At 36.8% G+C, this 13,652-nt stretch overlaps 1 protein-coding gene across 8 annotated transcripts in view; it reads right to left on the reverse strand.

The window, feature by feature from the left end:
* SULF1 (sulfatase 1) overlaps nucleotides 1-13,652 on the reverse strand; it is a 181,357-nt gene that overhangs the window by 99,079 nt on the left and 68,626 nt on the right. For all 8 annotated transcript variants that reach the window (XM_071554381.1, XM_071554385.1, XM_071554379.1 and 5 more), the window contains one exon: nucleotides 3,379-3,446. The gene's annotated coding sequence lies outside the window, so the exon portion shown is untranslated. The remainder of the gene's footprint in view (nucleotides 1-3,378; nucleotides 3,447-13,652) is intronic.

The raw sequence follows: 13,652 nt of genomic DNA on the forward strand, positions 1-13,652 counted from the left end.
GGACTGAATAATCTTACATTAATTCCAACCATTATGAAACATTATCTAAAGATCTGGAAACTTAAATATTCTGTAATTAAAATAAACTATGAGCTAACATGTCAAAGCATAACTGGTTCCAACAAAATTCCATACAAAGACTTGCATGTGAAATAAACTTGATGTATACCAGCTGTCTCTCACTGCTAGTAATGTCTTAATTTTAAATCCAAATTCACTTCTGCCACACATATACCTGCTATTAAATCACATTTATTTGCAAATTGTTTAACCAGAAATACTTTATGTAAATGAGGTGACAGAAAATAATACAGTTAAGGGAAAAAATGAATCTCAGAGCATTTCAAACTTCCTGCTCTGTGTTCTGTCATGTGGCTTTATATTTTTATTTGTTAAGCTCAGATGTATGATTTGATACTCAGCCTAGTGCCATAATTCCCACATCACAAGGTCACCACACAACTTGCTATGACCTCCTAATTCCACCTGAAAATCAGCCAGACCCTGAAGGCACGTAACTACTGCAGATATTTTGGAATTGCTTTGGCAGAGTCCAATACGACAGCCTGCATAATGCTTTTCTTTTACCATGACCAGCTGCATACAGTGGGGTTAGGTTCAAGTTTTCATAATCGTCATCTTCATGTAAACAAGGGAAAATTCCAAACCATTACTTTTCACTTATGTATATCTTTTCCTGCAGGAAAAGCACACTTTTATCTTTACGTAACTGAAGCCTATAAAATATTCCTTTCTGTATACTCAAGAAAGGTGTACATTTTGTTCAGAGGATATTATTCAAAAACCACAAAATATACAATTCCTGGATGTCTTAAACCCCAGAAAGTTAACAGTAGCAAACTCTGGATTGAAAAGCTATCTGCATAATCATTTACTGGCTTACTACAATGTTAAGGGTCCTTGGGTTAGTCTTGAGCCTTTAAAGTTTGGCAGGATAGAACCTCCACAAGATTTACTACAGCTTAATTATTGACCTGACATAATACTTAGGCTATGTAGCACATGCTGATGGCTTATTTGGTTTAATTAATTACTGAATAAGCACTGTATTTTTGTACCTTTGAAGAATTCCTAAAATTAATGTGCCTTGGTTAATTTTCATAGTATTGGATAGAACTCTCTATGTCTTGCTCAGTGAATTTATTATAGGCAAAACCTGCAAAAATGGTAGAATACATTAACACTTTAAACTGCTAGGAATCACACGGTTTTAACACAAGCTCTGTTCATACTGGATTTAGAATTTGTTTACAAAACTAAACTAAATAAATAAACTCAAATTCTGTTTACTTTACTGAATCCCTTTGCAGAACCAAGTTTATCCATGTATAAATTACCTTGCTCAAAGTTAGCAAATTGCCTAGTTAAAATAATTGAAACTTTAGAGACCATACATTAATTTTTAAAGATTCTGACTTCCATGTGTTTTGTTCATTATTAAAGTACCTACCAATTTATACCTGCATTTTCAGAGCCTTAATATAGCCAGGATAACTTATGGCAGATGTTATTCTACATGAGAAAAAATAAAAAGGCAATTTCTATTATTGTAACATCACTGTACAGAAAGGATAAGCTCTATTTTATTTAGCTATCAAAATCAAATGTAAGTGCTTTCCTTTTCACTCCCTGTGGAAAAACTCTATCAAGTTTAACACAACTGTAGATCTTCAAGTTCAGTGTAGTTTTACTGTTTGACTAACAAAATGTTTCCATCTCCAGACACATATTCTAATGGACAGTTCAAATACCTAGAAGTCCATGATTAAGTTCTATAACTTGTTGGGACATTTTCTGAGAATATTTGTAATTTAATTAGAAATTAAAGTTTTGGAGATACTTGCCTTGGCTTCCATAATTGTTCATTTATTTGTTCTTTATTAAAATGAGGTAATACTGAAATCATATATAAATTAGCACAAACTAGTCCATTTTGTCTTTAGGCAACTGAAAGGTAGCTACCAGTATCTACTGGTATCTCTACTACATACTCTAAATTCCTTGCTCATCTTCTTCTGATGAGAAGCAACTGGTTTGCATTTACTATCTCCTTTTCTGACCTGAGCTACTATTAAGATTCAAGAACTGATAGATGACTCTAGTCGGGACAAAGTTTCACTGCAAAAAAACCAGCTTTGCTTCATTTATTTTGAGGAACACAGGAAATACTTTGCTGTCATGAACTACAGTTTCAGCTTCAACCAGTCATAGGCTTCTGGCAGAAGAGACACCACCTTCCCCCACTGTCCTGCAGTGAGTCTTTCCAGCATGTGCCCACACACACGCTCCTGGAGGTGCATGAGAGCCAGGTCAAAGATCTATCCAAGTACAAACTTTGCCAGCCAAAACCATAACAGCAAACCAGAAACCAAGATTAGGTTTCAGATGGGTCAGCTTTATCTCCTGGGCTCCCCATGTTGACACATTGCTTCCAGTGTGGTCACAATAAACAAGGAGAACCAGGGGCCACAACCCCAGCAGCCAGCACATGCAACATGATGCCCTTGCCCTGAACATGGGGGCATAGTGTTTTCCTGCATAAGTCAGCCTGTCAATCAAAAGGGCCACTCTCTAGACTACTTACTGCTTGTCCTGTTGTGAAGTCTCTGTCAGTCTCTGCTTCCATTCCTCAGGATCTCTCTCCATCTGGTGCACCACCCTTCTGTGAAGGCACAGCCAGACCCTGGCTGCCTAATGCTTGCGCACTCCCGAACAGCTCTGAGGCCTGGCTTTGGTTTTGGAACAATCATGCTTTACTGTTTCTTACAGATGTTTATGAGGGCAGTGGCAGGGAAGTCTATCTCTTTCTAGGCTAATGAGTGCAGTTAGATTCTTCATTTGAGAACTTCTGAAAGGTCAAACCCAACCTTATTAGGAAAATTCTGGTGACTTGCAGAGAAACCAGCAATGAGAACAATGAACAATGACTAAAAAAAAAAAACAGAAATCCCAGGAAAAATTGAGGCACTTCCAGGGAATGGAATACAAGACCAAAAAAAAAAAAAAAAAAAAAAAGAACCCTCCCTTCAACAAACCCAAACACAAGATAGTATAAATCAAGGCACCTGAAATACATACAAGCCCAATACCCAAAATGCTTCTACAAAATTAAATGCAATCTTCTCTTCTCTAACACAGAACAGGTTAATACAGTGGTAAAAACAGTGGACTCATTGTCTCAGTTAATTGAAAAGGATAGTGAATTTTAAATCATCAGTTTTTAGGCAACCAAGACTATGAAGGTCTGAGTAAGTTTAAATCAAAAGCTGACAACATTTGGGATCTTAAAAAATTACCTCACCGCTATTATTATGCAATAAATAAGTACTTGCAGTATCATGGTCCTCTAAATCTTACCTTTTTCTTACACAGGAAAGAAATATTATCATTATTTTTCCACTCTTCCTCAGTTCAGTCTTTTTTTTCTGTAATAAATAAACCAACAGAAAATTATAACAAATTCTAAACAATAAATCTAGTAATATTTTCAAAGAAAACCCCCCAAACAAATCATTTTATCTATACATGATTTCTAAGAATAAAGCCCAGCACAAGAAGAAAAACACTGCATAGAGGAATGTTTTTTGAGCTACCCCATAGGCGTCACTGGGACTATTGCCTCAAATTTCAACAGGGAATGGTTACAGCAAAATACATTGGTACTGTAACTTTCTCCATTTATCAACAATTCTCTTTCCTGCTAAGTATTTTCTTGAGAAGGTTATACTGATAGTATTCCTTATCTACAGAGGGCAGTAGTTCTCTGAAGCTGCTTCTTCAGGTGCAAAGCAGAAATCTAGTAAGACTTATTTAGATTTCGGCCAGTAAGTTCAGTTAAGCCTCGTTCCTAATAAATCAAAATACAAACAAATGTAGTGTTAGGTTTTCAAGTTGGTAGTGGCTGTGAAAACCAACAGGTCTTTTGCGATTTCACCTTGAAAATTTAAGCCCAGAATCTAGACTGAACACTCTTAATGTTCAAAAATACACAGGTATAAATAATTGGACAAGCAAAAATTCACATTACTATTGTATTACCTTGTATGTGGTTTTGGCTCTCTTTAGTTGAAAGATTAGTCTGTCCAGCTTTTAATAATGTTTCTTTTTTGTTGGCTGGTTTCCAATTTTTTTAAGCAGGGTACTAATAGCTAGTATAATCAGACTGAAGGGTTTCTTCGACATTGTCCCTAGCTACTATTGAACCTTTTTGCTCACCATTAATGTCACATAAATATATGGACAACTAATGAAGACTTGCCTTTCTCTCTGGATACCCTCAGCACTCATGGGCATGTATATTGCTTGGGCCAAGAGGTTAGGAATTAAAAAAAGCACTTTCATAGTCAATCACCCTCAACACAACTTATCTGTCCCAATGGCCATGTAAACTCTCCTTTGACCACATCATAGGAACCAGCAACACTCTGCTGACCTTCTGAGTGCAATAACTCTTGGGTGACCAGCGCTAGGGATGGGTGAGTGCACCAGGCCACTTCCCACAGGAGCTGGTTGAATGAACAGTAGTGTTAGAACAATATTTTTTCCCACAGCATAATGTGTGATATAGTGAAAGGCCACAAAATCATAGGTGACACACTTTTTCCACTTACTATATTAGCCAGACCAAATCTTAAGCACATGATGCAATGAAAGATTAGACATCAGACACAATACAAGAGGATGTGAGGGAAAGATAGCCATGCAAACACTAGAAGATGATGAACCACACTATTTCCTCAGTTTTGAAAGTTAAATAAAGTCTTACTCTGTTTTATTACCGTTCTTTGTTGTAGTTACATGGAAGGGTGGGCTGTAATGCACAAGGCCAAATTTTTAGCTTCAGTAGTGAGTGCAAATCCCCCCAAAAGGGTGACTGCATATAAGAACCAAAAGATGAACTGAATTGCTATTAAAAGGAGCACTTTTTCCTATTAATGTTGTTGTTATGGGAAATGAATTGGGCAAAGAACTTTTGGAAGGAAAGAGTTTTCTACTGGCCAAGTATGTAACAGTAGAGAAAACAAAGAAAACAAATTATCAAGCTGAAACTAAGCTAATAAAAAAACAATGGTTAGAACAGTGAATTAAACAGAGGGAAGATGCTTAAAATCAACCCTCACAACATCCATGTTCACAGTAAGCAAGTTGACTGCATGTGGACAAAAAAAGTTCTTTTTTTTCTTTACTTTTAAAAATATGACTCTCACTGCGAGAGAGACATGATTTTTAAATTTTTCTTTCTTACCCACTACTGCATTGAAGATGCCAATTTCAAGTAGAAGTGATAAGACAAAATCAAGAATCACCTAATTGCACCAGCTGGAATGAAACACTGACATTATGAATCTCTTTACCTACACACACAAAAGAGTAAGAATATCAGATGATGAAGCAGAGTGATGATGAAATAAGCCCTTGAATTATATACCGGAGAAGAGTCCAACAGCACCGGAATCAACAGAAATCTTTCAATTTACCTTAGCAGGCACTGAATAAGTCCATGCAGAGCAGAGAAATACACATGGGAGGTGGTAGCTACCATTGCCAAAGTTTCCAGATTCCTGTTTTCCACATTCATGAGCATATGAAAATATAATACTTTCCAGTAGGTGCACAGAAGGGGTTGTTATGACTTAACTTTAGAGAGGATGGTATGCTATAATTTTATTCTATGGAAAAACAAACTGTTCCTTTCTTTAAATGCTGCTATCTTTAAAGGAATTGCAGTAGAATTTTAGTTTTTCTTCTTCAGGTTTCTGTACACAATTTACTACCAAAATTCTGAATACAGACTTAGGAACCTTGCCACAACACATTTCCACCCTGTGTTACAGATGGAGACTTCACAGCATCCCAGGATCAGAAAGGCCTACAGCATGCTGTAATGTAAAATTAGTATTTTTTGTTTCTGCCTTTGAACAGCAGGAGTTTAGATACTGCTGGATGGCATATTGTTTGGGACTTTGAGGAAGTGTAGGTCTATATGTGACACCAAGAAATCATCTCTGTGTAACAATAGTAACCAATAAAATATAGGAGGGGTTACTGTGTCCAGGACATTTTTCATACCTGGGACATCTTGTTGATAAATGCTTTCCAAATCATTCCAGAAGTGGCAATACATGGCTGCTACCATCTCCTGGGGTTCCAATGATCTTATTTCACAAAAGAAACATTGTCACAAAGCCTCCAAGGAAAACCTGAGGGACTGCAGGAAGTGTTGTGTGTCATTCACTTCATCTCAGACAGACTTAAATTTATCTGCTCAGTTTCATGCCAGAAGGGAGGTCTTTCAGAAAACAGGAAAATACTAGACCCACATCTTTCTACAGACAGCCAGAGACATGTTCATTAGTTCCTCGGACAAATGATGTATAAAGACTGTCCTTAACGCAGCAGCTTCCAATTTCACTCAGGAGCAACTTTATTCCAGTGGAGAACTCAAGTGATTTCTGCATGCATAAAGTGCTTTTGCATTTCTGGGGTTTAAATATTCTATACACAAGTTAGAAGTGCAGATGATTGCAGTTGCAATTCACTGAAAACAGAATGACCCAGAAAACACTTGGGTGGCTGACTTCACAGTTTCAATAAATGGATGGGAGAATCCAATTCCAGTTAGCCAATAATTTTTTTGCTGGACCATCTGTAAGAATGACCGCAGAGTAGTCTGAGCAACTACAATTTATGCAAGCATTCAACTCTCCTCTGGCTTCAGCTTTCTCATTGCCTTCAGTAGGCACTGTATAAAGTATTTCTAGATAAGGATATAATCCTGGTGTTTTCCAGAACTACAGTTCTAATATTGACATATAAGGGACCTTCAGCAATCACAGAGCTCTCCCACTGCCTGACACTGCTCTCATGCCATCTAGCCTTGCTCATAATACATTCAGAACGCAGAGTAGTACAAGGGCACCAAACATTAGCAACTTATGAACGTTACTGCCTTTTCCACTCATTCAGCAGGAATGCCGTAACAATGGAAACACTGACTGTTAAAAAAAGCAATTGAGCAGCCTGTGCAGATCAATACATCTATTTCTATATGCAAAACAGCAACAGTTATAACTAATCTCATACACTTCTAGATATTCATAACTCAGTAGGATTATTTTAATAGACTAATTTATAAAGGGCTTCAATCATTTACTGCTAAAGATTACTTGCTATTAATACACTGGACATGCAAGGGGCAATTTAGCATCAGTCCTAAAATGATCCCTGACCCCCCCATTTCTCAATGAGAAGATGCAGAAGAAAACTTGCTGTCACCATTTTGAAGAGCAAATACTGCTTTTAACAGTCATTAGCAAACCCTTTAAACTAAATTGAACTATATACATAGTTTTTTTCCTGAGACAATAGACTCTGCTAATTTAATTTTTCATCATGGTTTTGGTGGATACAACTAAAAACCATTGTAGTAGTTGATCGTTCATTTGGAAAAATGCGTTAGCCTAACAGGAATCTACTTTGCTACATTTTGGAAAAACACTGCCTAGAGGATTCAAGTCTTCTTCCCAGTGCTTTAAGGTTCCTTCCAACCCAAACCATTCTATGATAAATTTTATTTGGCAAGTGTACTAATATTGAACAGAAAGATAGTCTGGGGGGATATTCCCATTATCATTATTCCAGTGGCATCAGCCACTGAGGAAAATGGAAGCAAACATGTCTCATCTTGAAAACACCACAGAGGCAGTAAAATCTCCTTCAAACAGATGGAACCTGACAGGTCCTTTTCCCTCAAAAGCAGCTTCTATACAATAGTTTAATAATAATGTAATAATTTCTCAGGATGTAAGCTATTCCCAAGTTTCTGGTACACAATCAGGAGAGGAATACTAATAATTTGCATTCAAAAGGATGTCTATCACAGCTTAGGTATTTGGAAGGCACAAAATAGACTTATAATGTTAACTGATACTCAAAATACATGAAGGGGGAAGTGGAACAGGACATTCTTTAGATATGACTTGATCAGAGTTATGTGTGTGTTTTCTTAGTTGATAAAATATCAGCATCTTCTCCTGCCTTATTCTTCTGGCAGATTTTTCAGCAGCCAAATACAGCCTTTTGTTTAGCAAGAAACACAAACTACTGACAAGGTTGCTTCAGACAGAAAAATAACTCAAGATTTTAATAAAGTAGACTTTTCCTAAATTTCAGCACTTAAAGTAACAAAATCAGTGTGATTTGAAACCTGACACTCCTTATCGCCTTCTGAACATAAAGAACAAGGTCACTACAATCAATGAGTCAAAAAGCAAGATGACCTTTATTTAAATATTTAAGGAGCAATTTAGGAAAGGAAAACAGGAAGGCAAGGAAGGAGGGAAGGAATCCTACTTGTACTGGAAATTTGCCTTTCTGATTTGGAGAAAGCACAATTTTACCAGAAAAAGACAGAAAGAAAAATAATTATAAGTATATAACATCTTTTATGTTAGCTTGTTAATGTCCATGATTTTTGAAATTTTTATTAGCTATTTTTTTTTTTTTTTGAGAAATGTGGAGCCATTCCAGAGACACAACTGAGCTCTGGCTTCTGTTAAGGGTTGCAGCACCATTGAAGTTTGAAATAATTTAAGCAGTTCTGTTGTGCTTTCAATTCCACTCACCTTCTTTTTTTTTCCAGTGGATTGAAATGTGACCAAAAAGCAGCATGACTGTGAATGGAAAAGATAATTCTCATACAACATTCTTCTCAGTGCTTTGGGGAAAACACACACACACAAACACATTTGTTCATGTCTGATTCAAGATGTGGGGAAAAAAAAGGCAAATCTATGAGGGTTTTTTTCTGAAATTTGAAACAGACTTTAAAACTCTCCAATGATTTGTTTTGTTAAGACTAATTAAGACTTCTGCTTTATGTTGCCACAATAGACACTGAACATTTGCAATGTATTTACTGAGGTTTAAGGAATTATGTGATTAATTTGTATCTATTACACCATTATCCTTAAGCAATACTGTTTTAGTAATCAGCATGAGCATATTTTTAAAAGTCAAAGAGGTGACTTATCAGTCTAACCAGATATTTTGCATTCTCAGAACATTACATAATATTGAGCACTAGCAAAATTTGTTTCTCAGGAAAAACTTCATCTTTTCCTGAAATCTTATACTGCTATATTGGCAGAGCTGAACTAAAGATAGATGCATGGATTGGTTGGGAGCTATAATTTGCACTGCCTCTCTCCTATTCATGTAATTTGGATATATTTTGTTGCTCTTATAATGAACTTAAAAATGAAAATTCCTCAAGTAAAGTAACTCCAAAAAGGTGAAAGTTACACTACTTATTCTAACACTAGGGATACAGGTACTAAGAACAGATTTTTTTTGTTGTGCCTCCCATACACACAAACACACACAATAAAAAACATTCACTTCCCTTATTAAAACATAATGGTAGAACTAGTTCTTACTAGGACTGTTTTTTTCATGTCTAAATTAGATTAGATACAAACTTCAGCAACATTAACTCTCTTCTTCCAAGGAAGAGGCTTTCTTAAGATCTACGTATCTTTTGAGTTTCTCCAGCAATATGAAGAACTGTGAAAGCTCTGAGCTGTAAAAGCTATTTTTGACCTTAAAAGCTCAAGCCTACTTTCTTTCATTCAGCTTTTCTATTGTACATTGTTAACTTTTTCTGAAGTCTTAAAGCTGGAAAATTGGTACTAGCATCCTTCCCTTAATATCATGGTACACAGGATAGGACAGCATCAATTCACCAGTAAAACTCAAGGCCAGATTTTGAAAATCCATATCCTTAATAAATAATAAAGTAGCTCTTCCATTTTATATATCCTTATCTCTGGACAAGGTTATTAACCCTCTAACATAGACAGCAGAATAGGAGGTATGTCCTGATGGGAATGCTCTCCAGTGCTTCTTGTTCACAGCCTGGCATATAAACTACCATTTAAAAATGGCTACTTCAATATGCAGAGTAGCTGAGGAGATGCCATGGAGTCCATCCATCTTTATTTGCAATGTGACTTCTAATTTCCACGAGATTAATAGAGCAATGGAGCTGAAAGGAGTGATTCTGAAATCTTCCCAAGGCACCAGAATTCATGGATCAGTGCAGAATAAAGATTCCAGCTGACGCTTCAAGCTGGAAGTGAAGAGTCAGAGACTGTATTTCAGAGTCATCATCTTGCTAGCAAAGAGTAGACCTACCCAGCTAGTGAGAAGGAAACCTTTGCCTTGTCAGAGCTTGAGTGTCAAAATTATCCTGATCAGGAACAGACAACTCATTCTCTTCATGAGGTTATAGGACCATCGTATGGTCAAAGCTCTTGCACTGGAAAGAACACTGCTAAAGAAATTAGAAGCATCTTCTAAATGAGAGTGGTCACACACCTCTTTGACAGGAGGAGTAACTTTACCACACAGCTGCAAAGCTTGTGTGGGTCCAATGTCACATTTATTTCAGGAATGCTGAGCCAGTTTCAACACATCTGTACAAGCAGGTTTGCACTGACTAAGAAAGTCAATAAATGCCATTGTAGAAAAGCTGTGAGTTTCAAAGACATTTACAAATTTGTGATGATGACTGCTATTCCTTATGGGTTAACTACAACATGTTACAAAATGATGGATAGTGAAGAAGGGCAGATAAAAACTGAATCAGATTATGCTTACTAGCAACTCAATTCAGTCAAAAGGTCAAAAATAGTAGGGCAGTAACCAGGTTTTAAGCACTAAATGTTACTGAAGTTTAGGTTATTTTGAGTCTTTTCAATGCTAAACCTCATAAAAAAGTATCAGACGTAAGTACTCCCCTTTACCGCAACCCTATACAAACCCATAGAAGTCCCTTTTTCTTTATTTTTTCACACTGTGAAACTCTGATGAAGGTAGTTTGTAAGTGGACTGACCTTCAGGAAACATGTATTCCACTCTAAATATTCAAGAACTGGATGAATGGTGCATGTGGTCACATCACTTTCATAATGGATGAGTCAACAGTGATCTTTCACATGACAAACAATCTTCTTAATAAGAATGGGTTTCAGATATTTTGCCTCAAACTTATGACAGGAGAAATTGAAATTGTGTTTCCCAGAATACTACTAGAGATTAATGAAATTACATGTTCCTAATCAAATGACTGGCATTGTATCAAATTGAATGTTCAGTGCCATTCACAAAGTAGTTAAGGTCAGATAACAGGAAGTTTTTCATATAGAAAACTACCCCAAATATTCTCTAAACTAGGGTGGCTTTGGACTTTGCATGTTTTAAGTTAATAAATTTCAGCTTTGTTGCCTAACTCTATCTGGCAACAAACAGAATTTTAAAATAACTTCATAAGGATAATACAAGCATCAATAGGATAGGCATGTTGGACTAAAATTAGATTCTTTTAATCACCATTTCTAAAGTTACAGAGACATATAAGGACCATCACTATTGAGAATGGAAAAGTCATGTGAAGAACTTCAAGTAACATAAGGATGACAGAAGGCAGCCGAAGAGCACCAAGATACTCAGAAGAAATGACATCACTATTATCGCTTATGATAAGGGCTCCAGACCATGGGCTGCAGTTGTTTGAAATTGATCTATTTCAGGCCTCACAAAGTTCATTTAAAGTCCTCCCAAACTTATGCAAAAGGCAATAAAAATCTGTAACTGAAAATAAAGCCTAAATTTAAAATAAAAATTGTGTACAATTTTAGCTTGTATGTTTTAAGTAGTCTTCAACAATGGACTCTAGAGCAAACCCCTGAATTTGAAAGACACTCTTTTAAGGAGATCTTCTTAAAGATGTCCAATGTGACAGATCTGGGCAAAAACAGGAAGAGGAGCATCACATGTGAATGTATTTTGGAGAAATATTTTCCTGCAGCAACCTATGACTGGAAGAGCTATTTAAAGGTGAGTTAAGAACAAGTGCATACAGCACAAACAAACTGCAAGCTGGAATGGTGGACTGCTTTAATATACTGGTTTTTATAAATATCCAGTTTTCTCACAGACATTGAGAACTCAGGATGAAAATCAAGAATAGAATTTAATTTAAAGTAAAATAATGAAAACAACTTGAGGATAAGTGTTTTAATCAAGATAAACAACTATCAATAAGTTTGAGAATGACACGCTAGATTGGGGGTAGCAGTGGATCTCCTCAAGATGGGGCTGCTAGTCAGAAGAACTTAAGTGGGCTGGAGCAATGGGCCATCAGGAACCTAATGGAATTCAGTAAGAATAGATGCTAAGTCCCATTGCTCAGAGCTTATTAGATGGCATCTCCAGTATTGTGCTCAATTTTGGGGCCTACAGTACAAAACCAGAAATGACAAAGTGGAACAAGTTCAGTGGAGGGCTACCAAGATATTTTAGGGATGGAGTATTTGCCCTGCAGTGATAACAACCTGGGGTTGTTCCTCCTGGAGATGAGTCAGACTTTCCCGGCACTACAGCTCTCACACTGTCACTGCACATTGTTGTGTGTCTCATAACAAAGCTACACGAAGCATAATTTGATGTGACGTAGCAAATGGAGACATCCCACGCTGCAGAACTCTGCAATGGTTACTACTGGGACTGAGAGCAAGAAACAGGTTCAGACCTAGCTCTTCTCCTCTCAAGAGTGTGGTAACTGAAGAACATGACAGCCTTTCCACTAAGAGTAGAAGTGTCCTGAGGACATAGTTCTGGCTGTCTCTGTAACTTTTTAACAGGGAAATGGGTGAAGGATTTTGGAGCAAGTATTTTGGAATAGCCAAGAGCATTCTGCTTCCCTCTGTGCATGTTACAGCAGGTACAAAAGACCCAGACACAGATGGAAAATATGGCAATATTTCTAGATTTTTACAGAAGCAGTGCACTCAATAAACTGCAAGTGCAGCAATTCTTTCTTTGCATTTGTTTTTAATGCCAATAAAGATGACGCTTGGAAGGAGCCCATTAACCAAACTGAGATTTTTCCCTGAGATTTGTTAATTTCTAGCAAGAGGACTGGCAAAACAGAGCTGGAGACACGAGAGCGGAAGGCTTGACATTACCTATCATTGCCACAAGCTATTAATTTCTCTCTGAAAATACAACAATTTTGATTTGGGACAGATGAACATCCACAGCAGGGAAAGTACATGTGAGTTGTGGAAAGTCTTTCTGGTTAAGCTGGAAAGGCTGCAGCCAAGCTATTTTCCACTCAACCTTCATCAAGGAAGAGGTCAAAAAAGGCCAACGTGTTTAAGCATGGGACAGGATAAAACAGAACAAAAAACTTCCTATGAAACAGATTAAGTTCACATTCTTTTAGCCTTCATTAAAACTATTTCACATCACTCCACACTTTCATTTAAAGCAGTTTCCTGACAGCATTGAAGATCTTAAAATACCTTTTTATCAAAAGATGAAAGTGGAAATGGAAAACAGTTTGTGTATTGTTTACAAAATGGGGGAAAATATGAAGGACATATAAGAAAAAGCAAAAAGGAAATAATGACTTCAGTCTTTGCAAATTATTTAATTGGTGCTGCACAAGGTAATCATTCGACCTGTGTGCTTCCATGTACATGTGCATGTACTCTAAGCTGAATGGTTCTCAGGGCATGTGTGGCATTACCAAAGTGGAAAATTTTTGTTTTACGTGAGGCTTCTAA

This window comes from Pithys albifrons, chromosome 4 (genome assembly GCF_047495875.1).
Source record: "Pithys albifrons albifrons isolate INPA30051 chromosome 4, PitAlb_v1, whole genome shotgun sequence".
NCBI classification, from domain to species: domain Eukaryota; kingdom Metazoa; phylum Chordata; class Aves; order Passeriformes; family Thamnophilidae; genus Pithys; species Pithys albifrons.